General features: G+C 38.3%; 2 protein-coding genes across 7 annotated transcripts in view; one reads left to right on the forward strand and one right to left on the reverse strand.

Annotated features, from left to right (window-relative positions):
- Positions 1-26820, reverse strand: part of dock2 (dedicator of cytokinesis 2) — a 377601-nt gene that overhangs the window by 138996 nt on the left and 211785 nt on the right. The gene's annotated exons all lie outside the window — the stretch shown is intronic.
- insyn2b (inhibitory synaptic factor family member 2B) overlaps positions 1-26820 on the forward strand; it is a 113951-nt gene that overhangs the window by 13073 nt on the left and 74058 nt on the right. The window contains exon 2 of one of the 6 annotated variants that reach the window (XM_008104630.3): positions 22189-22287. The exons of the other annotated variants lie outside the window; for them this stretch is intronic. The gene's annotated coding sequence lies outside the window, so the exon portion shown is untranslated. The remainder of the gene's footprint in view (positions 1-22188; positions 22288-26820) is intronic. 6 annotated transcript variants of the gene reach the window in all.

The following is a 26820-nucleotide window of genomic DNA, read 5'->3' on the forward strand; positions in this document are numbered from 1 at the left end:
ATGAATTATTCATCAACACACGCAGATATTTTTTGGAATCAACAAATCATGATTATTGGACTTTAGCATTTAAATAGATAGTTTTCTCATTAGAGAAGTATCCTGTAAACAAACTTTGGATAGGTATATTTGGTTGCTGCTGAAACCCTGAAATCACTTTGACTATAATTGTTTTGTTGGATATTAGGTTTTTTAGTGTTATTACGGGTAGTAATTAATTAATTAATTTGATATTGTCATGTTGTTTTAATTTTTATTGTTGTATGTGTGCAGTGACAATTGAAAGCTACTTTGGGAATATTTTCATTCTTAATGGACACCTATAATTTTTCAATATTTTCAGTTTCAGTTTTCAGTACTGTATCAAGGATGGAGTTTATGCCCCATTTACTTGGCCTTATCAAGGCCTTACTTTGATCTAAACCTATCTTGTCGTATATACTTTGAAATGAGTTTTGCTGATGTCATCTCAGTACATAGGGCTTCAGCTTTACAAAACATGAATAGCCTATTTTTTGGCCATGGTAAGTCATCAATCCTGTCTTAAGGAACAATAGTGTTGACAAGAGGGTGTTGATGCCTGATTGCTCCTCGTGTCTGTAGACAAATATCTGTCTTTATACAAACCAAGGTGCCAGAATCATAGCTTCGCTTTATGTCTGAAATGGCAGCTCTAGTTAATTGCTCCCAAACAAATCAGGCTTGTAAGTCAACATGAAGCTTAGATTTAAAACTCCAAGCCTTTCAATCCTCGATTCAACATCATTACTTCATAAGACATACTCTGTCTCAGTGATAAAGGCAGAAAAGTCTCACTTTCATTATCATTGTTGTCCACACAGGGCAAACAGGTTACTTTTTTTGAGCAGTTAAGAGCCTCCTTCATACAAGCCTTTTAACTTAAGCTGCAAAGCCTTCAATTGCAAAGACTACCCATACTTTATTTTGAATTGCAGACAGAATAACTTGTATTCACACAGTATAACATGACACCATTATCGGAAAACAATGTTAGAGCATTTGTTTAATATTTGGTTATTGTATTTTTAATATGTTCTAGTGTCTTCACTGTGAAAATGTGGACAATTTAGCTACCTGCTAATTCTCTTTCAGTCCTTAACAATCATGATTTCTATAGAAAGAAGTGACGAGTGGAGTGCCGCAGGGTTCCGTCCTGGGCCCGGTTCTGTTCAACATCTTTATTAACGACTTAGACGAAGGGTTAGAAGGCACGATCATCAAGTTTGCAGATGACACCAAACTGGGAGGGATAGCTAACACTCCAGAAGACAGGAGCAGAATTCAAAACAATCTTAACAGACTAGAGAGATGGGCCGAACAAAATGAAGTTCAACAGGGACAAATGCAAGATACTTCACTTCGGCAGAAAAATTGGAATGCAAATATACAGAATGGGGGATGCCTGGCTCGACAGCGGTACATGTGAAAAAAGACCTTGGAGTCCTCATGGACAACAAGTTAAACATGAGCCTACAATGTGATGTGGCTGCTAAAAAAAAGCCAATGGGATTCTGGCCTGCATCAATAGGGGTATAGCGTCTAGATCCAGGGAAGTCATGCTCCCCCTCTATTCTGCCTTGGTCAGACCACACCTGGAATACTGTGTCCAATTCTGGGCACCACAGTTGAAGGAAGATGTTGACAAGCTGGAAAGCATCCAGAGGAGGGCAACTAAAATGATCAAGGGTCTGGAGAACAAGCCCTATGAGGAGAGGCTTAAAGAACTAGGCATGTTTAGCCTGCAGAAGAGAAGGCTGAGAGGAGACATGATAGCCATGTACAAATATGTGAGGGGAAGTCATAGGGAGGAGGGAGCAAGCTTGTTTTCTGCTGCCCTGCAGACTAGGATGTGGAACAATGGCTTCAAACTACAGGAAAGGAGATTCCACCTGAACATCAGGAAGAATTTCCTCACTGTGAGAGCTGTTCGGCAGTGGAACTCTCTCCCCCGGAGTGTGGTGGTGGCTACTTCTTTGGAGGCTTTTAAGCAGAGGCTGGATGGCCATCTGTCGGGGGTGCTTTGAATGCGATTTCCTGCTTCTTGGCAGGGGGTTGGACTGCATGGCCCATGAGGTCTCTTCCAACTCTACTATTCTATGATTCTATGATTCTATAGTCAGCCAAAAGGGATTAGAAACAAGGATGGTGATGTTTCTGTACGATGGTAAGAAACCTTTTTCCTCAAGGATACTGCTTCTCAAACTGTGGGCCCTGGCCTCCAATGGAATTTCCTTCGCTAAGTATTTCCCATCTTTTTGTGACCCCCAACATTAAACTAAGGTAGTGTTTCTCAAACTCTGCTCCTCTAGTTGTTTTAGACCTCAGCTCCCACAATTTCTAACCGCTGGTAAGCTGGCTGGGATTTCTAGGAGCTGAAGTCTGAAACACCTAGAAGAACAGAGTATTTGAAAAATGCTTCCTTAGCTCAATATTGGGGTCATGAAAAATATGGAAATAGTAAAAGTTTTGTGAACATCACCTACTGTAGTGTTTACAGTAGACTCTGTGGAAGATGCTTCAGCTGTACTTCATAAAAGGGAAAATCAGTGTGTTTAGCAAGTCTTGCCAGTGCTGATTTGTTATCAGTAAATGTTTGGTTTTTATACCTATTTTATATACCTATATACCCAGGGTCAGCTAAAAAATTCTCAAGTGGAAAGTGGCCCCAAGTGAAAAAAGTTGAAAAAGGCCCTACTTGAGGAGACAATTGTGTGATATACAGTGAAAAGGTTTAGCCTAGAACACATGGATATGAACCATTATCTAGCCTTAAAAACAAAAACAAAAACAAATTCTGGACATCCTAGAAGACTTAAAAGGAAATGGTTATTTGGACCCATTTCAGTATAGATTTTAATCAGATTTCAGGGATAGAAAGGGGAAGCTGGCTAGAAATGATGCAATTCTCTTCATCTTCTTGGCCATCTCTTGTGGCTTTTGTCAACACTGATAATAGCATCTTGATTATCTGTCTGATTATCTGAACTGAATTAGAAGATTCAGGCTGTAATCCTATTGGGGATATACATGGCCATACATTCCCTCTATGTATGTGCTTTTATTTTTGAAAACTGTAGGTATTCGAACCCTCTTGTGCAATGACCCCTACATATATACACATACACAACTCCAGTTCACCAGTTCTGGGATAACAAATCAGTAGTGTGAGAACAGTGAATAAAAAGTAAAGGTTTCCCCTTGACATTAAGTCTAGTCATGAGTGGTGCTCATCTCCATTTCTAAGCTGAAGAGTTGGCATTGTCCATAGATGCCTCTAAGGTCATGTGGCTGTCATGACTGCATAGAGTGCCATTACCCTCCCGCTGGGGCGGTACCTATTTATCTACTCATATTTGCATGCTTTTGAACTGCTAGGTTGGCAGAAGCTGGGGCTAACAGCGGGATCTCATCCCGCTCCACAGATTTGAACCACTGACCTTTTGGTCAGCAAGTTCAGCAGCTCAGCAGTGAATAACTAAACATAATTTGGTTGTCAGTTTGCAACTGGGAAAAAAAAGGACAAACTGTGTCCTAGATCTTCATGGATTTCATTGAAGATCCAAAAAGACAACTATTCTTTTTCTCAGTTGTACAACAGACACCAGAAGGTCCAAAGAGCCCCTCAATCACAGGGCCACTGCTTGGCCAAAGAGTTTAATTACCACAGCACCAAAGAGGGTTAAATTTTGCAGCTAGCAGAAATAAGTGGACCCAGCAGCAAGTGGAAGCATATTGCAGAGTTTCACACTACTAGTATCCTAAAAGAATTTTGACCATGGTATTTCTGTGGCTCTAGTCCTATTTTGATAGCTAAATGCTCTGTCCTGAAAGATGTCTCAGTGGCTTTTGATGACATTGATATATGTTATCTGACTATGTTTATTTACACATTTACGATACAACAAGTCTTACTTTACATTATCCATATTGCAGATGCCTTTTCATTTTCAGCCCCAAGCAGACTGAATATCATCAGGGTGATATGTTCAACTGGATACAAAATTCGCCATTAATTCTCAGCAGGGTTCAAATCCTTGATATTATGACTAAATTTAATTTAATTTTAAATGAGTGCATAACGACACTTGACTGGTGTCACTATGCATGAGGTTATAATATTACCTTTCAAAAAAGAAAATGAAATGCTTATTACTGCTTTTTCTGATCCCTTTACTAGATTATTTCAGTTCTCTCTTCTGGACAATATCCAGAGAAGGCCAGACACAAATCTGTATTGATTCCTAAGTGCATTATCCTCAAAATTTTCACAGAAAATAATATATGGAGTCATATCTCACCAACTTTACTTTGGCTTCCATTTAGCTATGTTATTGATTTTGTAATCTTGTTTTGTATGCTTAAGAGACCACCTTGGATTTGTGAAACCTTATTTCATTAAATGCTATCTTTTGACCACACATAAATCTTGTGAGTAGAGACATCTTTTATATCAAAGCTTACAGCAGTCACTAATCCTGGTATTCAGGTGCTTCATTTAATTTTTCATTTAAAAATATCCTATGCAAATATGTATAGAAGGAAAATGAAAAAGAAAGAGACCTGAACAATAAACTATGGAAACCACCCATTTCTTTACAGAATATTCTGAGAGAAAGATAGTAACCGATTCTAGTTCTTCCCCTGATAACTATAAAGACATCATTTGAAAGGCAAAGATTTGATCTAGTCTCTGTTCATTTGTTCAAACTGTATTTAACTCACTTGGATAAATTGAGTTCATTTTATTCTTTCAGTGCAAAAGAGGGAGAATGAGGCACAGCTTACATTGCTACCAAATGGCCCTTAACATTTGACAGCGCAATATACTGTAATGTTTCATAACCACGATTAGCTGGAAGCAAGATCAGAGTTACTGGAGCTATGTAGCTGACTTTTTTTTAAAAAAAAAAACCTTTGAAAATATGAAGGGACGTGCTAGCCACAATGATGTAAATCTTCACTTATATTAATCTTGCACCAGAATGAAATTTTTCCAAAAAATACCTTTGCTATATTCCTGCACACTTTCCAATATTTTTTCACTTTTCAAGACCTTCTTCTGAAATACTAAGTAACTACTTTTTTGACAGTACTTTACTTAATACCTAGGTAAAAAGATCCCCATAAATTAGTAGTGGGATGGAAAACAACCAACAAATGCCAGGTGTTATATGCTATATTTCAGAGGAAGGAACTGGAAAAACCAACTGAGTATTCCTTGCCTAAGAAAACCGTATGAAATTCATGGTGTTGCTAAAGGTCATAAAATGGTGTGTGTGCGCATGTGCACACATCATTTTCACAACCATCCTGTGAAACAGACCAAAATATAGAGTCAGGAAGAGACCCCAGATCATGAAGTGAGTTTCATAGGTCTTTTTAGGCTGGAATCTGGATCTCCCATGTCCCTGTTTAACAGTCTACTAAGATTCTGACTAGATACCAAATAAACACATTTCAAAATCGAACTTGTAACATTTTTATGGTTTTTATGGTTTATGGTTTTATGGGCAGAATGTAATTAGCTGTGCCCGGCCACGCGCACAGATGATGATGATGATGATGATAGCATAGAATCCAAGACCCCTAAGGGCCATCCAGCCCAACCCTTTCTACTGTGCAGCAGGACACAATCCAAGCATTCACAACACATGGACAACGTATAAATACTATACAATACTACAAAGAGACATAGACCCCCTCTACCCTCACCACTTTCACAGTACACAAACAACCAAATGCATACTAAACATAAAGACAACCATACAAGAGGCATTCAATACCACCACTACCTCAACAAGTTCTCACCAACACCACCAGACAACGCCACAGCAACGCGTGGCCGGGCACAGCTATTCTATATATATATAATGTAATTTGCAGTTTTACTATGGAGTAAACAACAAAACCACTGAATCAAATCACACCAAATTTGGCCACAAAAGACATAGTCATCCAATGTATGTCTTTCAATAAAAACCCTAGAAAATAATCCAAATTACAGAGGATGAGGAAGAGCCTTTCTCCCTCTAACTGCCAGTCAGAAAGGTAGGTCCTGCTGCCTTTAGGCCCCCGTTGCCTTTAGGCACCACTCCCTTCACGTCCTAGCTACTCCCTCAGCTAAAATAGCACCCAGGGCACAGGCAGAGTGCACTTAGGCCTCATCCACACTGTCTATAAAATACAGATTATCTGGATTATATGACAGTGTAGACTCAAAGCCCTTCCACACAGCTATATAACCCAGAATGCCAAGGCACATAATCCACAGTATCTGCTTTGAACTGGATTCTCTTGAATCCACACTGCCATATAATCCAGTTCAGTGTGGATTTTATACAGTTGTGTAGAAGGGGCCTCATATAATCCAGTTCTAAGCAGATAATATAAGGTTATAACTATCATATATAATGATTACTATGGTATAATAATACAGAACAATATAATCTCTAAAATCAGGACAGTAAATAAAGAGCAACACTCTGAAAACAGAGAAATTGGAAATTCCAGAACGGAAACAATTGGGGCCAGCTAACACCTTCCAACCAAAGATTGCCCAAGACAGGCAGCAGCCAGGCTTTGAAGCTTCAAGGCCATTAAATGCTAATCAAGGTGACTAATCACAGCATTCATGCTTGCTATTCAAGCTGGCCAACCAAGGATTCCACAAGTTAGAAAGCAGCCAAGCTGGCAAGCAGCAAGGCTATTCAGTGCTATTCAATCTGGCCAACCAAGATTTCCCCTAGAAAGAAAGCCCCCAGGCTTTGAAGCCACAAGGCTACTCTGTCCCATTTAACCTGGCCTAGCAAGGATGTCCTATGTAGAAAGTGGCCAGGCTTTTAAGCTGCAAGACTATTCAGTGCAATTCAAGCTGGCCAAACAAGGATTCCCCTACAAAGGAAGTAGCCAGGCTTCAAAGCGGCTCTTTGATTGAGGGTGCTACTCCAGCTCACCAAACAAGGATTCCTCTAGGTATAACATGGCCAGGCATTGAAGCTGCAAGGCTATTAAGTGCAATTCAACCAGACCAACAAAGGATTAACCTTGATAGAAGGTAGCCAGGCTTTGAAGCAGCGATACTACTCTGTACTATTGAAGCTGACCAGCCAAAGATTCCCCTAGGTAGCAAGCAGCCAGGCTTTGAAGTAGTGAGGCTATTCATTGCAATTCTAGCAGCCCATAAAACCATTTCCCTAGAACACAAGTACCCAGCCTTCCAAGCAGCAGGCCTATTCCATTATATTCCAGCTCACCAAACAAAGATTCCCATAAGAAGAAAATGGCCAGGCTTAGAGGCTGCAAAGCTATTCAGTGCTATTCCACCTGACCAACAAGTGCACATATCTGTACATACATTCTACATATACATTTCTTTATGTACAGTACTTTATTTTATATGTATAGAAGTGTATTTATATGTAATTTATTTGTATACCACATGCTGTATGTTCCAACAGTTACAAATTTTGTTTATTTTAAATGCTCCTCCAGACCCTTGCCTTCAGAAGTGAGTTGGGCAGTGACCCATTTTAGTCCTCTTCAGATGTAGTGTCCTGATTTCAGAATTGTCTCACCGGGAAGGCTTTCTATTTCATGACTATTTTACTATTGAAAAACAGTTGAAGGACCTGTGTATGCCTAGGCTGAACAAAACAAAATGATAATCATCTTTAAATATTAAAGGGACTATCACCTGGAAGATAGAGCAAGTTTATGTTCCACAGCTCCACAAGATAGGACTGAAACCAGTGGATACAAGTTACAAGGAAGTAGCTTCTAGCTAAGCATTAAAAAGAATGTATTAACAATGAGATCTGTTTGACAATGAAATGAACTACCTTGGAAGGTGACCCTCGTTCACTGCAGGTTATTAAACTTTAGGGACACTTTTGTAGTTGATTCTTGCGCTGGCAGGGTGTAGAAACAAAATCCTCCCTTCAGCATGATTCTGTGACTTTACGTTTCCTTTGGATTTATCGTTTTACAATCACGCATGTCATTTTAAAGCCACAGATTTTACTCTAGTTTGTGTAAATCTGTCTAGTTAGTCTTCAGAGGTTGCTAGACACAGATGCAGGCAAAAGTTCAGGAGCGAATGCTACTGGAATATGGCCATACAGCCCGAAAAACTCACAGCAATTCAAGATACACATTAGTCCCATTGAAGTGGGAATTCAGATCTCACAAATCTTCTATTATTTATCTGTAGAAATGCAGTCATTTTCAAGCTACCTTGTTCAATAGTCAAAGGCAAGAGTTCATTTTTTTTCATTGGCTGCTTATTCAAAATATATTTTACACATCTACTGTAGGAAGCAATTACCTTATTATTTAATTCCTTCAGAGCTCAATTTCAGGCATTTTATTATAATGCAGTGCTCAGGTTACCAGAATTGTGTTCTTAGGTCAAAGAAAATGCTTTTCAGAGTTAGGATGGATATGGGAGCTGGGTAGAATCACCATAGAAATGAACTGCAGCATTCAAGGAAAACCAATTCCTTATGGAAGAACAAATCATCAGACTTTAGGCTGAATGGATGCATAAGGCAGAATCCTGGATCCAGAATTTTGAAACTATTGCATTCAAAGACAGAACATCTGACCAAGAATTTCTTTTAGGTTTTTCATGAAATAATGCCTTAGTAAGTAAGTAAGTAAGTAAAAGTTTATTTGTATACCGCCCTCTCTCCCGAATGGGACTCAGGGCGGTTTCCAATATAAAATCAGCATAAAACATTGTACAATAAAACACTGAAAACACTATAAAAAGCTATAAGAATTAAAAACAAAAACAAAACATAACAATTGACTAAAACAATCACATAAACAGAAGGAATATAATCACTCAAATAACATATGAATCTGAAAAGAAAAAAGACCACTGGGATGGAGGAGAGGATGGCCTGGAGGGACCACTAGAACTAAAATACAATGTTATATTCTAAGATGCTTTGGGGCAGAGGAATAAAGTGCAGTGTTTCAAGTCAAAGAGATGGCCTGTGCAACTACTATAGCTATGGGCTCGGTTATCCAAAGGCGCAGCGGATGCATAAGGCAGAATCCTGGATTCTTCTGCCTTCTTCCATTAGATAGAAGAGAAAGATTCCTGACAGTAGAAAGAGGGTAAGTTTGGGTCAAAAGGATTACTTGAATCTCCGGACTCTGGACAAGATCAAAATTTCTCCCCCTCCCCCCTAAATAATTCTGTCCTATTCTAAGATGTTATCGGTACAAAAATAAAAGGAAAAAATAATGTAAAATGTTATCTCTTCAAAGGTCATTCAAATGGCCAGTTTCATGTGTCCCCAGGCAATCTTCCTAGATTGTTGTTTGGTATGCTTCCAAAATTTCAGTAAATCCCTATAGATGTGAAATTTTTCCTATAAACCTTCCAGTATTAACCTGGTCACCAATTTGTTGAGCCTCTGTATTTGTTTTATTTCTTAGCTCCCTATGGTTCCAAATATCAAGTCAGTTAGTTTAAGAAATAGAACCCAGCAAAAAGGAAATCAGCAGATGGAAAGAGATTTTGAACTCCCAGTCTTAAAAATATGCCAAATGCTGTTGTTTTATTCCTTGAAAAAACGTAAATTGCAGAACCAATGATACTTTATGCATCTCATGTCAAAAGAGTAATGAACCAGCTTTTAGTTTTGGACTCAACTTTACAGGAGTGATCCAAGGTGCTGAAATGTAGCCCCAGAAGAGACCTGTGATCTTGGATGGCATATTTAAAATTGGGGTAAAATTTGTCACTGCATAGAACTAGTTGAGTGAGATTCTGCAACTATTTAAAGTATGACTCTAAGTACCAAGTATGTTTTGTCAAACAGAGAGTAAAAACTCTAAATTATACAAATAGCACACTTCAGATTCACTCATTCATTTTCAATTAAAATATAGCATGGCGATATTAACTTGCAGATATTCACATTTTATAAGGGGTGATGAAGTGTTGGTGGATTACAGTAGCATATTTTTCTCAATGTAAAAATTGAGGCAATATATATATTATGCATGACTTAAGAACAGAGAAGTGAAGCATTCATGCAGAGCAACTGCAAAGATGCCAATAAAGTTATCTCTGCAAACTCTAATGTGCCTTTTCATGCTGCTTTTTTATGAGCTTCAAATTTTGAAGGCTTCATGTGATTCATATTTTTCATATTCATATTATAGCTCAAAGGGAGTCTGTGGCATCCACATCAACGTGATGCCCTCCAGATAATTTTGAGTTACAGCTTCCATCATGCCTCACCATTTTCCATGTTAGCAGATGTTAAGGAGAGCTGCAATACAAAAAATGTGGAAATTAAGAGGTTTGAGAAGATTACTTTTTTAAAAAAAAAAAACTGTATAAACCTAGTAAATACAAAGAGATTCTTTAGGTGGATGAATTTAATATCTTTTTAAGTATTCTGGTGCATGGAATAAAATCAGTATGTTGAAAAGCATACTGAAAAACTGTCAAGCAACCATTGCGATAAACCGGTAGACACCTGAACCCCCTTGAGATAGAGGTGCCAGCTCTTCATTTTAACTATACTTAGTTCTATTATGTCATGGTTTTGTGTCTCAACTAGGGGAGTAAACCAACATTCATTTCATTCTCAAAGCCAAAAAGAAAAAAGAAAAACAACCTATTTTGTTCCAGCATTTGTTGAAAAATATTATAGGAATTCTTGCATCTTTTTCCATTTTAAAAAGTTTTTGGACTTTGGTGAAAATTTCAAGAAGTGTGTTCTATACACAAAAAATTGTATTCATACAAAGTTCAGAGGTTTTGAGCAAACCCATGGTGTTTAAAGGGGATTAGAGCAAAACCATTTAAAATTGCAATATAATTGTAACAATCTGAAAAACCTTATAGAGATGATTTTTTTTCAATATGCCAGTGCTCACTGTCTTGTTAAGAAAGAGAAAAATCTACCAAGATCCTTTAGAAGCATCTTATCTTTTTACTTATAGATCATCTATGTATCAGATAGGGTCTGTGCATGGCACTGTGTTTTTAAAATTAGTTGGGAATTAATGTTCCCAAGTCTGTATATACTTTTTCCAGTATAGAAAAAATTCTATACTTTGTGCATGAAATGAATTGTGGCATGTATAGCTACATTTTTGCGGAGCAGAACAGCTTTCTTCACTTAGCACTTCTCATGTTGAGGATAAATTTAGACCTGAGTTGGTGTGATAAATAGTCTTTAACAAAATGCCAACTCATTTTTCAAAAGCCTTTATATCATGCTCTTTCCTATCTAACACTAAAGGTTTCATTTCCAGGATTTAAGAAATGCTGAACATATGCATGGTGCAGCCATACATTCCTACAAAGGGTATGTATTGATCAGTTTTGCACTTCAGAAAATAGCCCAATACAACTCAGTCTGAGTTGTTAAGTTTTCTATTGACAACATTACAAATCCACAAATGCCTGCAACTCCTCCCTGATCACATCTTAAAATTCAATGAAATTGCCTGATGCAGTAATCTCTTGTGAGGGTAATTTGAAAATTGGGACATGTGTGTGAATGTATTAAAATGGCGTATGCCATAAATGTGTTCCTAAGAATAAGCCTGGAGAATTTTGAAATGATGGGTGCAATTGCTACCCTTTCACATCCCACAAAGTCCACAAGTAACCCTTTTCTATTTCTCGGTAACAAAACTATCACATTCCTGTGATGTAGTTCTTTGACCTCCCAACCCCAGCATTGAGACTGGAGTAAAAGCCTTGGTAAAAAGATTCACTGTGATTATAAAATAGAGCCGTTGATCATAAAACCACTCTCCATGTAGAAAAGGCTTGGTAATTATTAACTTTTGAAAATATGTGGTCTGTGATTTTGTGTTCTTCAGAAACCAAATTGCTAGCAAATCGTCAGAATTATAAAGGTTTGGATTTGCTCAGTTTCAGAGAAGCCTTTGTTCAAATTAGACATCACTCAAATCTCAGTAAAGATTTGGTTCTTGATTTGTCATTGAAGCATACCCTAAATAGCTTCACATTACATCTCATTTAAGAATCTCTTCTTCAAGCCCCACAAAGTGGTGTACACAACTGAAGGTTTGTTAATTTCTTCCTCAAAATACTTGAGTTGAACACTGCTTCACAATGTCTGCAGTGAAAATTGCTGTAACTCATATATATAATATACTACTACTACTACTATTACTACTACTACGTAATGCACCTAGTCCCATTTTTCAAAGTGTTAAAACCTGATACACTTAGGAAGATTTATCATTCCTCTAACAATTAGGAATGCTCAGGAGGGAAGGGCAGATTTCAAGGACAGTTTTTCTGCAATTTCGTATTGCTTTTTGTGAAAGTTCACATGTTTGGTTAATGCAGGAGAACAAGCAAAATGACATTAACTGAGACATTTTCAAAAACAAAAACATGGTATAAATATAACATTTTAAAACTATACATATATCTTCAAATGTAGCTCCACTGAGCTCTTACGGCTCCACAAAGCACAGTCGGGGCGCTCCCCTGCCCCGCTTCCACCTGCCTAGAAAGCACGCAGCCAGTGGGGAGGCCCCTTTTTGCAGGACAGGGTTCTCCTTTTTGTGGGGTAAAAGACCTGCTTCCCTATCTTTGAGGGGCTGAGGGAAGCCTGTTCCCCTGTTTTCCCTGGAGGGGGGGGGGCTGTGCTTTCCGAGAGGGGCTCCCACAGTCCTCCCCTGCTGCATGAGTGCCAAAGTAGACCCTCTTCTGATTGCAAGGCCTCCCCACCACTGCTTTGACTGTGCTTTTCCTGCAAGGCAGAAAGAGGTTGGACTGGGTCACCCCTAAGGTTGCTCTTATTGTCGTTGTTATTGTTGTTGTTGTTGTTGTTGTTATCATTATCATTATTATTTCAAAGGCTGGATAGCCATTTGTTGGGGGTGCTTTGACTGCATTTTCTGCAAGGTAGAAGATAGTTGGATTGTATGGCCCCTGGGTTGCTCCTCCTCCTCCTACAGATTAGACAGATGGGCCAAAACTAACAAAATGATGTTCAACAGGGACAAATGCAAGATATTACACTTAGGGAGAAATTATGAAATGAAAAGATGTAGAATGGGAGGGGTGAGAGACACCTAGCTCGACAGCAGTACGTGTGAAAAAGATCTTGGAGTCCTTGTGGACAACAAATTGAACATGAGACAACAATGCGATGCGGCAGCAAAAAGTCCAATGGGATTCTGGCCTGCATAAATAGGAGTATAGTGTCTAGATCCAAGGAAGTCATGCTACCCCTCTATTCTGCCTTGGTCAGACCACACCTGGAATACTGTATCCAATTCTGGGCACCGCAATTGAAGGGAGATGTTGAAAAGCTGGAATGTGTCCAGAGAAGGCTGACTAAAATGATCAGGGGTCTGGAGAACAAACCCTATGGGGAGTGACTTAAATTGCTGGAAATGATAGCCATGTATAAATATGTGATGGGAAGTCATAGGGACGAGAGAGCAAGCTTGTTTTCTGTTACCCTGGAGACTAGAACTCAGAGCAATGGGTTGAAATTACAGGAAAGGAGATACTACCTGAACATTAGAAAGAACTTCCTGACTGTGAGAGCTGTTCAGCAGTGGACTCTCTGCCCCCCAAGTGTGATCGAGGCTCCTTCTTTGGAAGCTTTTAAGCAGAGGCTGGACAGTCATCAGTCGGGGGTGCTTTGAATGCAATATTCCTGCTTCTTGGCAGGGGGTTGGACTGGATGGCCCATGAGGTCTCTTCCAACTCTATGATTCTATGATTCTACTACTACTACCACAATTATTATTATTATTATTACAAAGGCTGGATGCCATCTGTTGGTTGTGCTTTGACTATGCTTTTCCTGCAAGGCAGGAAAAGGTTGAACTGTGTGGCCCCTGGAGTTGCTCCTATTATTATTATTATTATTATTATTATTATTATTATTATTATTACAAAGGCTGGATAGCCCCTGGGGTCTTCCACTGAAACAATGTAAAGTTTATGTTGGTTAAAATTGTTCTTGGTTTTAAACGTATTATTCTTTCTTTCTTTCTTTTGAACTACAAACAAGTTATGTGCTGTGTGCGTAGGAATTTGTTCATGTTTTTTTCAGTGAGTTCACACAAACATTTTCCATCCATTTGCTACTAGTCCAGCCTATCTGTCAAATTTTAAAATGCAATGTGTCTGTTGTGTCCAAAAGTTTCTTAGGGCACCACGAGAAACTTTTTCTTCAAAAAGGGCTCCGCAGCTTTAAAAGCTTGAGAATTCCTAATATATATAGTTGGTTAGCATGCAGTCTATATCCCTTGCTATAGGTATAGCTTGTTATAGATAAAGCAAGTAAACAGAACTGCTGACATTTTAGGAGTTTTCAATATGGTGCATAAAGTTTTCTCATCGCACCAACATTCATTTCGCTTGTAGGTGCAGTTATGAACACTGTAAAAAAGCAGCAGCAGGAAATACATAATCTTAAAACTGGATACTGTTTTTTCCCATCATAACAATACCAGATCAATTTATATTAGAAGCTATAGGTAGTTCACCCTGGTGAAATTAATCTGAGTGGAAACCTCAGTTAAAGCAAAAGAGAACAAAGTTAACATTTCAGCAGACGGGAGATAGACTGTGGAAGTGACTTTCAGCTGTGGGCATTTTCCAATAAATTTAGCTCACCCAAACATGAGAAAACAAATACAGGACTTTCCTTGAAAAGAAGAAAAAGAAGACCAATTTCTCTTTCTTGTTGTTTGCATATATCATTTGGTCCATGCGATTTATTTGTGAAACAAAGGAAATCTAAAACTTATATTTATTAGGCAGCTGTTTTTATAAGACTAAAGTCATGGCATGGCTTTGAAATGTAGGTAAATCTTTGAAATGGAATATGCCCAAGTCATAAGTTGATGAAGGAGTTTTGCTTATCCTTAATATTTATTAAAGCTGTCATCCTGTTATATTATGTAGAGTATTATATTTCTCTTTGGCTAGTGAAAACATGTAACGTTTTCCTCAAAGGCTTTCTTTGCTTAAAAATTGGAAGACTAATGTCCATTAGCTTTTTTTGCATTTCTGACAAGATTTGTCTTTATAATCCACAACAGGAGGGAATGTCCTGTCAATATATTATGTAAAAAGACATTTGTTGCACTGATCCCCTCTCTTTGCTCAATTCAGTTCCAACCCTGGGAACCAAAAAAAAATTAAAATCTAAGTATTCCTTTTTTTTCTTTTTCCCCCTCTGGTTCCCAGGGTTGGAACTGAATTATTTTAAAAGACCACACAAAAAAGAAAAAGAAAAAACACAGTTATTTTTTAAAATTCCAACTAATTACCTTCTTTTTATTTTGAGTTATAATGAAAAGGCCCATTAGTACTCATGGAGGGATCAAATGTTGTGTGCCTCATATAAGAAGCACACAATTTTTAGCCCCATAGAGAATGGGCTTCTGCATCTGAAAATATAAATTTCCATTTTTTTTCCTTAGACGAAGGTTTGGGCCAGCAGCTGCTAAGAACATTACTTTTTCCTTGTCCCAGTACTGCTTCTGACTTGCTACAGTAAATTTTCAGAAGATCTGTATTGCCATAAATATAGTAAAATATACATTATATATGCAAAATAAGAGTTTGGAATATTTATTAAGTTTCTAACCATGAAAACAATAGATTTGTAACCCTTTATGGGTTTTCTGGACTTCCACACCAAATAAAATGTGTCTCTTCTCTTCTTACATAGCAAAAGATATAATTTCCTACCAGCAATTTCATACTGATGAAAATTTCACAGTAACAATTACAAAAAAAACCCCTCAAGAAGCCAATATATATTAGCTGCAAGTAATACAAATGTAATAACATAATAATTTAATCTAAAAAAGGGAAATATAATTGGAAACGTATGAAACGGAAAAGAAGCTTGCATACACTCTTGAGATTTATACTGTAATTGAAGTCACAGTGTGTTAACACAAGGCCACTGACAAATGTAAAAACAGAAGCTCAAGATGACAAACAGCTGCCAAGCAACAATGCACAGATCTACAAATACAGGCAAGCAAATAAAATAGTGGACAAATTAGAATTAATCCATTGCTACCTTAGCTAGATTATAGAAAATGCATCCTAGAAATGGAGTGAATTCCAGGAGATGGTGTGGACTTGAACTTTCCATCTTCTTCTGCCTCTGAGCTTCATTTCATGTTTCAGTATTAATTGAACTTACATATCCATAGATTATATATATTATACATATTTCTTAATTTACATAAATTATATAAAATAAATAATTCTTAACATTTCTCTACAATTGGGGATCAATGTGTCATTTCCCCAATCATGTTAAAAAAATCTAGGAGTTCCTCCACTCTCAACATAGTCTTCTGTGCATCTGTGTACTGTGATACAATGGACCTTTGGTGGTTTGATTCCAGGACTTCCACACAGATAGCAAAATAAATAAATAAATAAATAAAAGAATGCTCAAGTCTTTATTAATAAAAAAGGAGTAGAGGAGCAGTTGAGATGGCTGCAGCTCTAGCTGTCGGTGTGTAGTCTTTCGGCTGGGGCAGTGGGAGAGAACAGCCTGGGGAAGAGTTGGGCTGTGATTGGAATGGCTGGTGAATACCTGCTCCTCATGGAGAGCCTTTATTGGGGGGGGGGGGTGGAGATGTTAAAAGGGGGGCTAAATCCAGTTTTTCCAACAAAATAAACAGAAAAATTTCAGTGGGAGGGGGTTTGAGGGAAAAATAATTTCATCAACTCTACCACTGTTGCATTTCTCGTGAAGAGAGATCTCGATTGCTTCCACCATTGGCAATGCAGAGCTTCTGCCTGGAAGAGCTGCAGTCAGGCAGCTGAAGTGCTTCCCCAGAGCTAGGGCAACATAAGAACTGACAACTGGCATTTGCTCAACTGGACAGGTCCTACTTCAACCACAGTTTGCCTCTCCCACCCCACACACTCTTTTTTCCTGATGTCTACATAAGACAGAGGCAGCTCAGGATACAGCAGACGCAGAGGCAGAGGATGTCTTTCTTTACACACCCCCACCCTGGACTGACATTTTTCTATTTGTTTTGTTGAATTAACTGGAGACTAACTCTTTTTATCTTCCCCACACCCAAAAAGAGAAAGAATCAGAGCAGGTACTCACTAGGCCATGCTAGACACAAGAAGAGTCTGATGTGAGGACTGCTCAGGCACTTCCACTTTGAATCCATGGTTGTTTGAATTTGTGTACCCTGAGTCCATGGATATAGCAGGCCCAAGGTAATATACACCCAGTAATCTCCAGTACTAAACAAAGTGGTTGAATGGATGAATTACCTCTTTCCTAAAACCTCTCTTTGCTCCACATTCCTTCCCTCATTTTCACATCTAACAAAGCCTCTGCTTCTACTCTCATTTTGACAGCCTGGTTTCTTTCATAGTTAGCAGTTCTGATAAAAAAAATACGCAAAACATCTATTTTAAATCACATATAAACCCAGCAACCATTCAAATCACATGCTTGAACACATGCATAACAGTTTGTCTGGATTAATTTGAAAACTTCCATTTTATACCAAGAGAGCTGTAGTACATTTTTCTATACTTTCCCAACAATCTTCTGAATATGGCATATAATTTAGCACACAGCTTATAGAAATTTTACTTTTTTAAAGTAAAAGGCTTCCAAGAGATTTTTAAGAAAGCTGTTGCAGAAAATTGATGTTATTGGATTTTTATTCATTTCTTTTTTAGTTGTGTTTTGACTTGAAGATGAGAACTCACAAAAGGCAGAAAATGGCAAGCAATCTTCGGCTTTGTAGTTCTGCTGAGCAAATGGCATTCCTAATTGCTGTTTATCTGGAGCACAATTGAATTTGAATAAAATCTGAGTAGAAATACCTGCCTTCTTAATATTTTTAGAAAATGTGGGTTTTGCTGCTGAAAATCTGTGTTGTTTTCAGCATGGTTTGACCGTCTTTAAAACTAAACTGATTAATGAGCAGTGGAGAGAAAAATAAACACAAAATGCAAAATCATTTCACTTCTAGCTTGAATTCTCATTAGTATTTCTGTTTGCTAGACTTTTTGCAGTATGCTTGGAAGTCCATAATCAGTGTGATAGTGTTTGATTAATCCCTTTTGTTATCATCACTAAGCTATGCAATCTTTAAGGTAATAATTACTTGAGAAGTGCATGCTGTTATCATGACTTTTCCTGCTTTCTTGCATTTAAATGTGATCCTAACTGATTAACACCAGATCTAAGTAAAAGAAATGTAAACTAATTATCCCAGGACAAAGAACAACCACTTTTCCTAATATTTTTCATCTCCATTTATCCTGTTCCTCTTGCCTTCATGATATGGAAGCCAATCAAATAGTCTCAAAGTTATTTTTCACCCACAGCTATCAGGAGATATCAATGAGACACTGTAACTAAATCTACTACAGTTATCAAACTACATATAATGGCCAGAAATGTAACTTATTTGTCATTGATAGGGAAAGAAAATCCTCAAACAGGCAGTCAAATTATGGAGAAATTTAAGGATGATTTTTTTCATATAATTATAACTTACTATTGAATACTTAGGAAGCTAGAGTTCCTTCTGTACTTTGCAGAAAATATCATTGTTAACTATATACTAGTACTGTATTGTTATACAAAAAATATTTAAAATATCTCTACCACAGTGCCCAGTTCATATCATAGTGAGAAATTCTGAGAGTTTCAGTCCAATAATATCTGGAAGGCTGGATGATTCTCATCCCTGCATACAGCTTTAAACTCATTTTACAAACATAAAGGATGTTGATCTAACTAGATAAATGTCTTTTTAGAAGAAGATGTGTGTATGTCTTTGTGTGTTCACTTTAGAAAACAGTGGTTTAGAAGCAGTAAATATATTTGCTGTAGAAAACATGTACCCGCAATTCAAAAAACTAAGTACACATATATTATTTGTAAGCCAAACCTAGGTTGTATCTGCACTGTAGAATTATAGCACTTTGATACTGCAATGCATTAACTGCCATGGTTCAATGCTATGAAATTCTGAGATCTGCAGTTTTGTGGGATATATCCTTCTCTGTCTGACAACTTTGGTGGCTCAACAAACTGCAAATTCCAGGGGTCAATAGAATGGAGCAATTTCTTATGTGTTGGAAAATGGGGTGGTGATCAGTGTGGTCCATCCAGCTCTCTGGCAGTACCAAAATGCATTGCAAAAGGAAGCTGCTAACACACTCTGCAGGGATCCCTAATTTCCCGTTTCAGTACAACTCACTACTAAGGGTCCTTCCACACTGCCCTTTATTCCAGGATCTGGTCCCAGATTACCTGCTTTAAACTGGAATATATGAGTCCCCACTGCCAGATAACCTGGAATAATCAGATAATTTAGGATCAGATCCTGGGATAAAGGGTCAGTGTGGAAGGGCCCTAAGGGAAGGTTTGATGAAGCCTCATCCATTCTCCCACACTTTGCAAAATTCTCTATTTTAAGGGCTGCTTGAATTTAAAATCAGGTTTTGTAGGGGGGAATGGGCACTGAACATGTGGCTATTACAATATAGCTATATCTCCCGATGCTTTCATTTTTATATATTGGCCAATTGTTTTAAATATCAAGAAAATAAGCATTTACAGACCATTTGTCTCAAAGTAAGCCATGGCTATACTTCTAAAAAGTTGGACAAACATCCAGGTTTGTTCAACAGGATGGGTGGCCAGCAGAATTGCTAGTTTACTGGCACTCCACGTGTAACTCCTCCAAGCTGAACCAAAGTTAAAACTCTGATGCAGAGCCTGAAGAGCTCCCATCCAATTTGAAGCATCTGTGGCAGGAACAGTGGCAAATGCCACAGTGGCTTCACAACAACTATGGCAATGGACCATCTCTGCATTGGCATTCCAGGGTAGTGTGGCACAGCAGAGAAATCCCTTCTGTCTCCGATATGGCTGCAACCAGGAAACAACAGACACAAACATTCTATGTAAAATTGACCTTCTGAGTAAAAAATTCATTTATGCATTCTCACACACATTCTCTCTCACACATACAAACACTGAGAGAGACCCCTGTGATGGAAGGTAACAAAATCCCTTGATAAAAAAAAATCTTCAGGAAGAAACACAAAATGTCTGCATCTTCAACATCTCTTTTTAAAAAGATCCACCACCACCACAAAATGCATTACCTTTGTTTTCTTTTCTGTAACCAATAAGGGTTATGATTAATTCAAATACTATCCAAAGTTAGCATTACAACAAATGTTTATGAAAACGTGTCAAAAAGATCATGCTACGGCAAATGCATGACAAGACACCTGCTTTCATGAAGGAGTGCCACTGGAAGTCTAGCTCAAATGGGCAGAATCCTCATGCAGATATTCACCCTGCATTATCTAGCATGAAGGCTACAAGGATGTCTTCATAGGCCACATGTCAGCCTCTCCCTTAACAGCCCCTTCAACACTGCCATATAAAATTCAGATTATCTGCTTTGAACTGGATTATATGGCAGTGTAGAAGGGGCCTCGGTCTATGACCAACCTGCATGGAGACAGAAAATCTGAAGAAAGGTTTGCTCTGCCTGCACTTAGCATGAGCAAGCACCTTTATGCAATGGAGCATCTCCACCGAAACAGACTCCTATTATGCAAATATAACTTGAAGCCACCTTGAGACCATGGAAAGATTCAAAAATGCATACTGAGAGTGGTACCTTCTTTTTCTCACCATGGTCAACCAGAAGGTTCTAGTACATTCAAAACCATAATGAGGTGGTAGTAATGTAGCTTCTATTGCTTTTACATTCAGAGGTCAGTGTATGGTAAGGAACAACTCAGATATCACAAACTGTGACAGGAAATCCTGGCATTTATGTATGTGATGTGTGAGCCAGAGTTTTTTTCTGTGCTGAAGCTCAGCTCCATTCAACTTCTATTCTCTCCACACCAATCTTTGCACTTATTCTGATACTGTTTTGAAGCCAAGTCAAGCCCTTTTTATTTTCTCGCATCTTTATAGTTCAACTTGAGGGAACAAGGGACAGGGCTTTCTTGGTGGTGGCTCCCCGGCTGTGGAACACCCTCCCCAGAGATATACGGCAAGCCCCAACCCTTTTGAGTTTTAGAAAAGCCTTAAAAACATGGCTATGTGCCCAGGCTTTTAACGAATAAATGATAAAAACGACCCAGACTGTTATATGGATAAAGTAGGAGGATATTGGACGAACAGATTTTAAGCATATGTTTTTTGTTTTATATTTTATACAGTATTTAACTGGTTGTAATACATTTTTATATGTTGTTGTTTTAATGATGTGTCGGCATCGAATTGTTGCCAATTGTACGCCGCCCTGAGTCCCTTCGGGTGAGAAGGGCAGGATAGAAATATTGGAAATAAATAAATAAATAAATTTCAGGTTGATTGGATTGGATATATTTATGCTGCTCTTGTGATTTTATCGTTCTTTTGAATATATTTTAATTGTTTAGTTTAAACACTGGCTTATTGATTTTGTTTCGATTTTGTACAGTATGCTGGGAATTTTATTGAACAATTGTTTATTGTTTCAATAAACAAAGCAATGAGGGATTTCACTGTTTAAGATGTTGTGCGGATCATTTTTATATAGACTTAAGTCAGACTCTGTTGAACATGGCAGTATCCATTCAACATATAGATTGATAATTAAGTTTCTATGGAGAATTAGAGCACATTAAAATCAGATTTCCTCCTGTTTCTGATACTTTGACACTTTAATAAATGTCACAGTATGGCCAAATTAGACTGGGATTGTTTCCAGCTATATCCATCTATCACCAGACACCAGTAGTGAAATGGATTCCCACTCTTCCTTTGCCTGACTGCATATGCTTTAAATCTGGAAGTTTGGAAGATACTCTAAAGCATATGGAGTATGTAAGAGTGCACAGGTGAGAAGAGAAAGACGCTTTGCTGTATAAGTAACCTATTGCCCAAAATAAAAGAAATGCTTGGTCATAATTGTCAACATATAAAAAGAATAGCAGCTTGAATGCAAATCTCAGATAAGTCACTTTTGTGAATATTTATAAGTGTCCCTACGCAAAAAGGTTGTGGGTATGGGGTGAGGAGAAGAGTTAAATCCTGTACTCTCTATGCCTAGTATGTAGAAACTACTCTTGGAGATGTTTTTCTTTTCCTCTCATAGAACCCACTACAGCCACTAAAGATGAACAGTGGGGCAAATAAGGGGAAACTACTTCTTCACAGAGAACACAATAAAAATGTGGTGCCACAAGATGGAAAGGTGAGTGCCAATTTGGATGACTTTGAAAGGGAGACTGTTTCAGAGGATGGGAGCTATCCTCAGTGGTTATCATTTAAGATAGCTTCATTTCACCCCTTGTATCAGAGACAATATCATTGCATATTATTTGTCAGGAGCACGAAATGGAGGGCGCTGTTGCACTCACATCTGGTGGGTGGCTTCACCATAGACAACTGATTGGCCACTGTGTGAACATGATAAGAGATGTAGCCTGATCCAACAAGTTCTTTGAGTTCCTCATCCTCTAGGAGGGTTCTGGGTTGACTGCAGTTCCAGGTAGCATTTAGGATTTCAGCAGCTGATGGTGTAATCTAAATCATTTTCCCTAGAAGACAATTGGTTGACCCAAACATAAAGGGGTGTCTCTAAGGAACAGCCAATACTCAACACCTTTAAAAATGCTTCACACAATTAAATTTCTCAACCTGCCATCCTGACTTATTTACCTGAGAAAGGCATAATTTGCTATGGAGTTATTATACATTGGATTATGCTGTTTATAAAAAGGTTCTCCAATTGTTTCCCATACTGTTCTGATATTGGGGAGTGGGGAATGAAATATTTACCCTCCTCTGTCAACACAGAAACAATTCCTGGAGATTCCAGGTGGAGAGTTTCCAGTGGTACCAATTGTCATTGACATTGTCCACCTGTTCCAGCTTTTCCTCATTGACAAGCTGATTTTTTCTGATAAGATTTTTTTCTGATATGAAAAAGAATAGAAGAGGTGATAGGAAAAATTCAGGCAGTTAAGACTCAAAATAATTGTATCTGGATCCACCCAGCTACAATAAAATTCCATGCAATTTCACAATAAAACCCTATCTGGAAGCATCTCTAGCATGGATATGAAAGTATACCCATGAATTACTGTGAATGTGATCCCCCCACTTTTGTTGTACAAAAGTTGTAAGTCATCCACTTTAAAAGCAAATTATAAATGCAGGACTTTCCCCCTAACACACCCCTGACTGACATAGGCAGTGTAAGTGTCAACCAAAGTTACTGAGCTTTAAATGAGAGCCCTCTCTGTTTTCGAATGCAGGAGCTCTGTTAGAAATTATTCTAAAAATGGCATTTTAATTCCTTCAATGACTTAACTGTATGCCAGTGATAAGTTTAAAAAAAAAAAACTTGAAAATGTAATCCAGCTATTCTGCTTAAGGATCCAAAAGTCGGTATTATTTGTCTGGGGTCACACATCCTTCATCAGAATAAAAAATCATGCAGTTTTTAATAGTGTATTTATCCTTGCTCTCCCTTATCTTGTTTGATTCGGTGTAGACTAAAAGAACATCTGCTATTTATAATCTGGAAAGGTCTATGAAAGGAAATGCGTAAAAATACGTACTCAAAGAAGAGAGCTGCTAAATAATGGTGCTTTTGTGAGACTTCTCTCATTATGATAAACAAATTGGAGCTAATTAAACTAGATATCAACTTGTACTTCAGTTCTGCACCGTACTAAAGTGGTAATACATGGCAGCCAAAATGTTATAAATCTGCAAACTCAAATTGGAGCTCAATTATGCACAACAGAGATGGATTTCAAAGGCTCCAGTGCTCAAAATTCCTGTGGTTTTAATAACAATTTGAAATTTGATAGATCGTCTAAAGTGCTGAATATGTAAGTGTGCCAAAAATATGCACATTGGTGCAGAATATATCTTTGCATTCACTACACATATTTGAAATATGATACAGTTTTTTCTTGGTTAGTTTGCTTTTGCTTCACAGTCCTTAGATACTTACTGCCTTTGGGAGCAACATAATGCTGAGAGAGGAACAGGCAAAAGGCAGTCTTTATCTTGAATTGCCTTAAAGTCTCTTTTGAGCTACTTGTGTGGTACTTGCAGCTTTGAGTTAGCATCCTCCGCCTTTCTGCATTATATATTTTACACTGTTTGAAAAGCCAGAGATTACCTCCTTTAGGGAAACATTGCTAAATAAATCTGCAACCACCAATTTGAACACAATATTGCTAAGGAGACTCATTCTAAACTGTATTTTTCCCTGGAGCTTGTGATCATATGTTAGACAAATGAGGGTGCTAATGAGAAAGCTGAGTTTAAAATGAACTTGCTGAGAATTCTGAATATTGAGGTGGGGGAAGAGAGGAAATGAAACATACAAAATAAAGCAAAGGTATTGGGAGCACTAAACCAAGCTTTTACACAAGCAAAGGTTCCCCTAAAACCTAAGAAAAATAATTTGTTGGGAAGACTGCTATCAGCAGAGAGGTTTCTGATCAGCTATGTAGACAGTGGGAAACTATTTTTTCACTCTCCAGGTATTTTGAACTTTGATTCCCAGAAACCAGTGCTTGATCACGCAGGTCCCAGTTTTCATCTGTCAGAGGGTATGCAGGATGTAGGACATAGATTACATTTCCACAAAGTGCTGCCAAATTGGGACAGTTGGTGGGTAGGAATCCTATTAGTCACAAGCAGAGCAAGATCAATTAGATTGGGGTGGTAGAAGTGTGGCCAGTCTTTTTTTGGTAGTGTGTCAAGCCCCCCAAGGGTCAAAGAAAAGTAATGCCAAATTTCAGTGGCACAATCTCTTGAATGTGTGGTTTGTCAATAGGTACAAGAGCTATATGGGCATTTCCTCCTCATCTGCCTTCCAACTCAGCCCTTTGCAAGGTGCACAGAACAGTCTCCTTCAAGACACTGAGAAAGCAAATGGATCATCAAATTCCATCCTATTGAGGGAATGTTACCTTTTCTCTCAGTGCCAGGAATCACTTTCCTACTTTGCTTTTCCCAAAAATTCTGCTGGAGGAAATCAAAGTCCATTGGATAGCATCAGGGGTTGAAGGAGGCAGCAGCAGTGCTATCTTTGATTCCACCACATCTTTTCCAAACATATGTGCAAAAGAGAAAAGCAGCAAAATGTCTTTTATTTCCTCAGTTCTGAGTTTGCAAGGAATGCCTATTGCAATACTTCATGGGAAGTGTGGAGGGATTGGGAGGAGGGGTGTTATTATAATACAAGGGTTGAATGAAAAGAAAAGGCCTCCACCTTTGTTACTTGGGTTTGGATGGGAATATTTTAATAAATCAAACACAGAAATAATCCTTAGACTGTGCTCTTTAACTACCACTATTCACTTTTCCACACAATCACCAGACAATTGGATACGTTTCTGCCAACGATGAACAAGTTTTCTGAAGCCATCATGGAAGAAGTCGACACTCTGTTTCCACAACCAGCGTCTCACAGTTCTCTCAATGTCTTCATCAGAAGCATAATGATGTCCCTGCAGATCTTCTTTCATTATCGAGAACAGATGGAAGTTCAGACGGTGCTAAATCTGAACTGTATGGAGGATGCTGTACGGTGGTGAGATCCAGTCTCTGAAATTCTGCTGTGGTGGCATGTGAAGTGTGTGGTCTGGCATTGTCATGCTGCAGAAAAACATTTCCCTTTTCCTTTTGGACTTTTGTTAGCTGTCATTTCAAAGTTTGCAGCATTGTGATGTAACACTCTGAATTTATTGTTGTTCCACGTTCAAGGAAATCAACATGGATAACACAATCTGCATCCCAGAACACTGTTGCCATGATTTTTCCAGCTGAGGGCTGTATCTTGAATTTCCTTTTCTGAGGCGAGTCTTTGTGTCGATATTCCATAGACTGATGCTTCGTCTCCGGGTCATAATGGTGTACCCACATTTTGTCTCCTGTCACAAGTGAATGGAGAAGCATCACCTTCATTCTCGTAATGCGAGAGTAGTTCCTGGAAAATTTCAACTCTGTGCGCTTTCATTTCAGGCTTCAGCATCCTGGGTACCCATTGTGCACAGTTCTACTGATAGCCAAGCAAGGCAATAATGTGACCCACGCGTTCTTGTGAAATGCTGATTATGCTTGAAATTTCTCTCTGAGTGATATGATGATCGTCCTGAATCAATCTGTCAACCTTTTGCTTGTGAAACTTGGTGGTTGCTGTCACAGGACATCCAACTCTTTGTTTGTCACGCAAGTCAGATGTTCCCACCTCAACATCTTTAAACTTACTGGCCCAATGACACACAGTACTCACATCAACACAATCACCATAAACAGCTTGCATTCTCTGATGAATCTCCTTTGGGATGACACCTTCTGCTGTCAAGAATTCAATGATTGCACGTTGTTTAAGTCACATTGACCTATGCAGGGTTCCATACTTCATACTTTAACAACACAACCGTTCAATGCTAAGACTTCCTGCCAAATAGAACTGTAGAGGAGAGTCTACTGAACAAGCCAGTACCTGCCACATACCAGTATTGCCATCTGTTGAGGAGTTACGAAGATGGAAGCATTACTTTTCATTCAATCCTCGTAATTAAGCACCTGAGTTGGCAGGGCAAAAAAAAAATGGAATTAGGCAAGGGAAAGGTGGCAAATGGAAAAGTTTTCTGCCTTTTGTGGGTTCTTGCCTACCCACTCACTGCAATTACTACAGCCTCATAGCATTCTACACTATGCTAAAACCCAAGAGGAAGCAGGTAAAAACAACCCA

This window comes from Anolis carolinensis, chromosome 2, assembly GCF_035594765.1.
Source record: "Anolis carolinensis isolate JA03-04 chromosome 2, rAnoCar3.1.pri, whole genome shotgun sequence".
Classification (NCBI taxonomy): domain Eukaryota; kingdom Metazoa; phylum Chordata; class Lepidosauria; order Squamata; family Dactyloidae; genus Anolis; species Anolis carolinensis.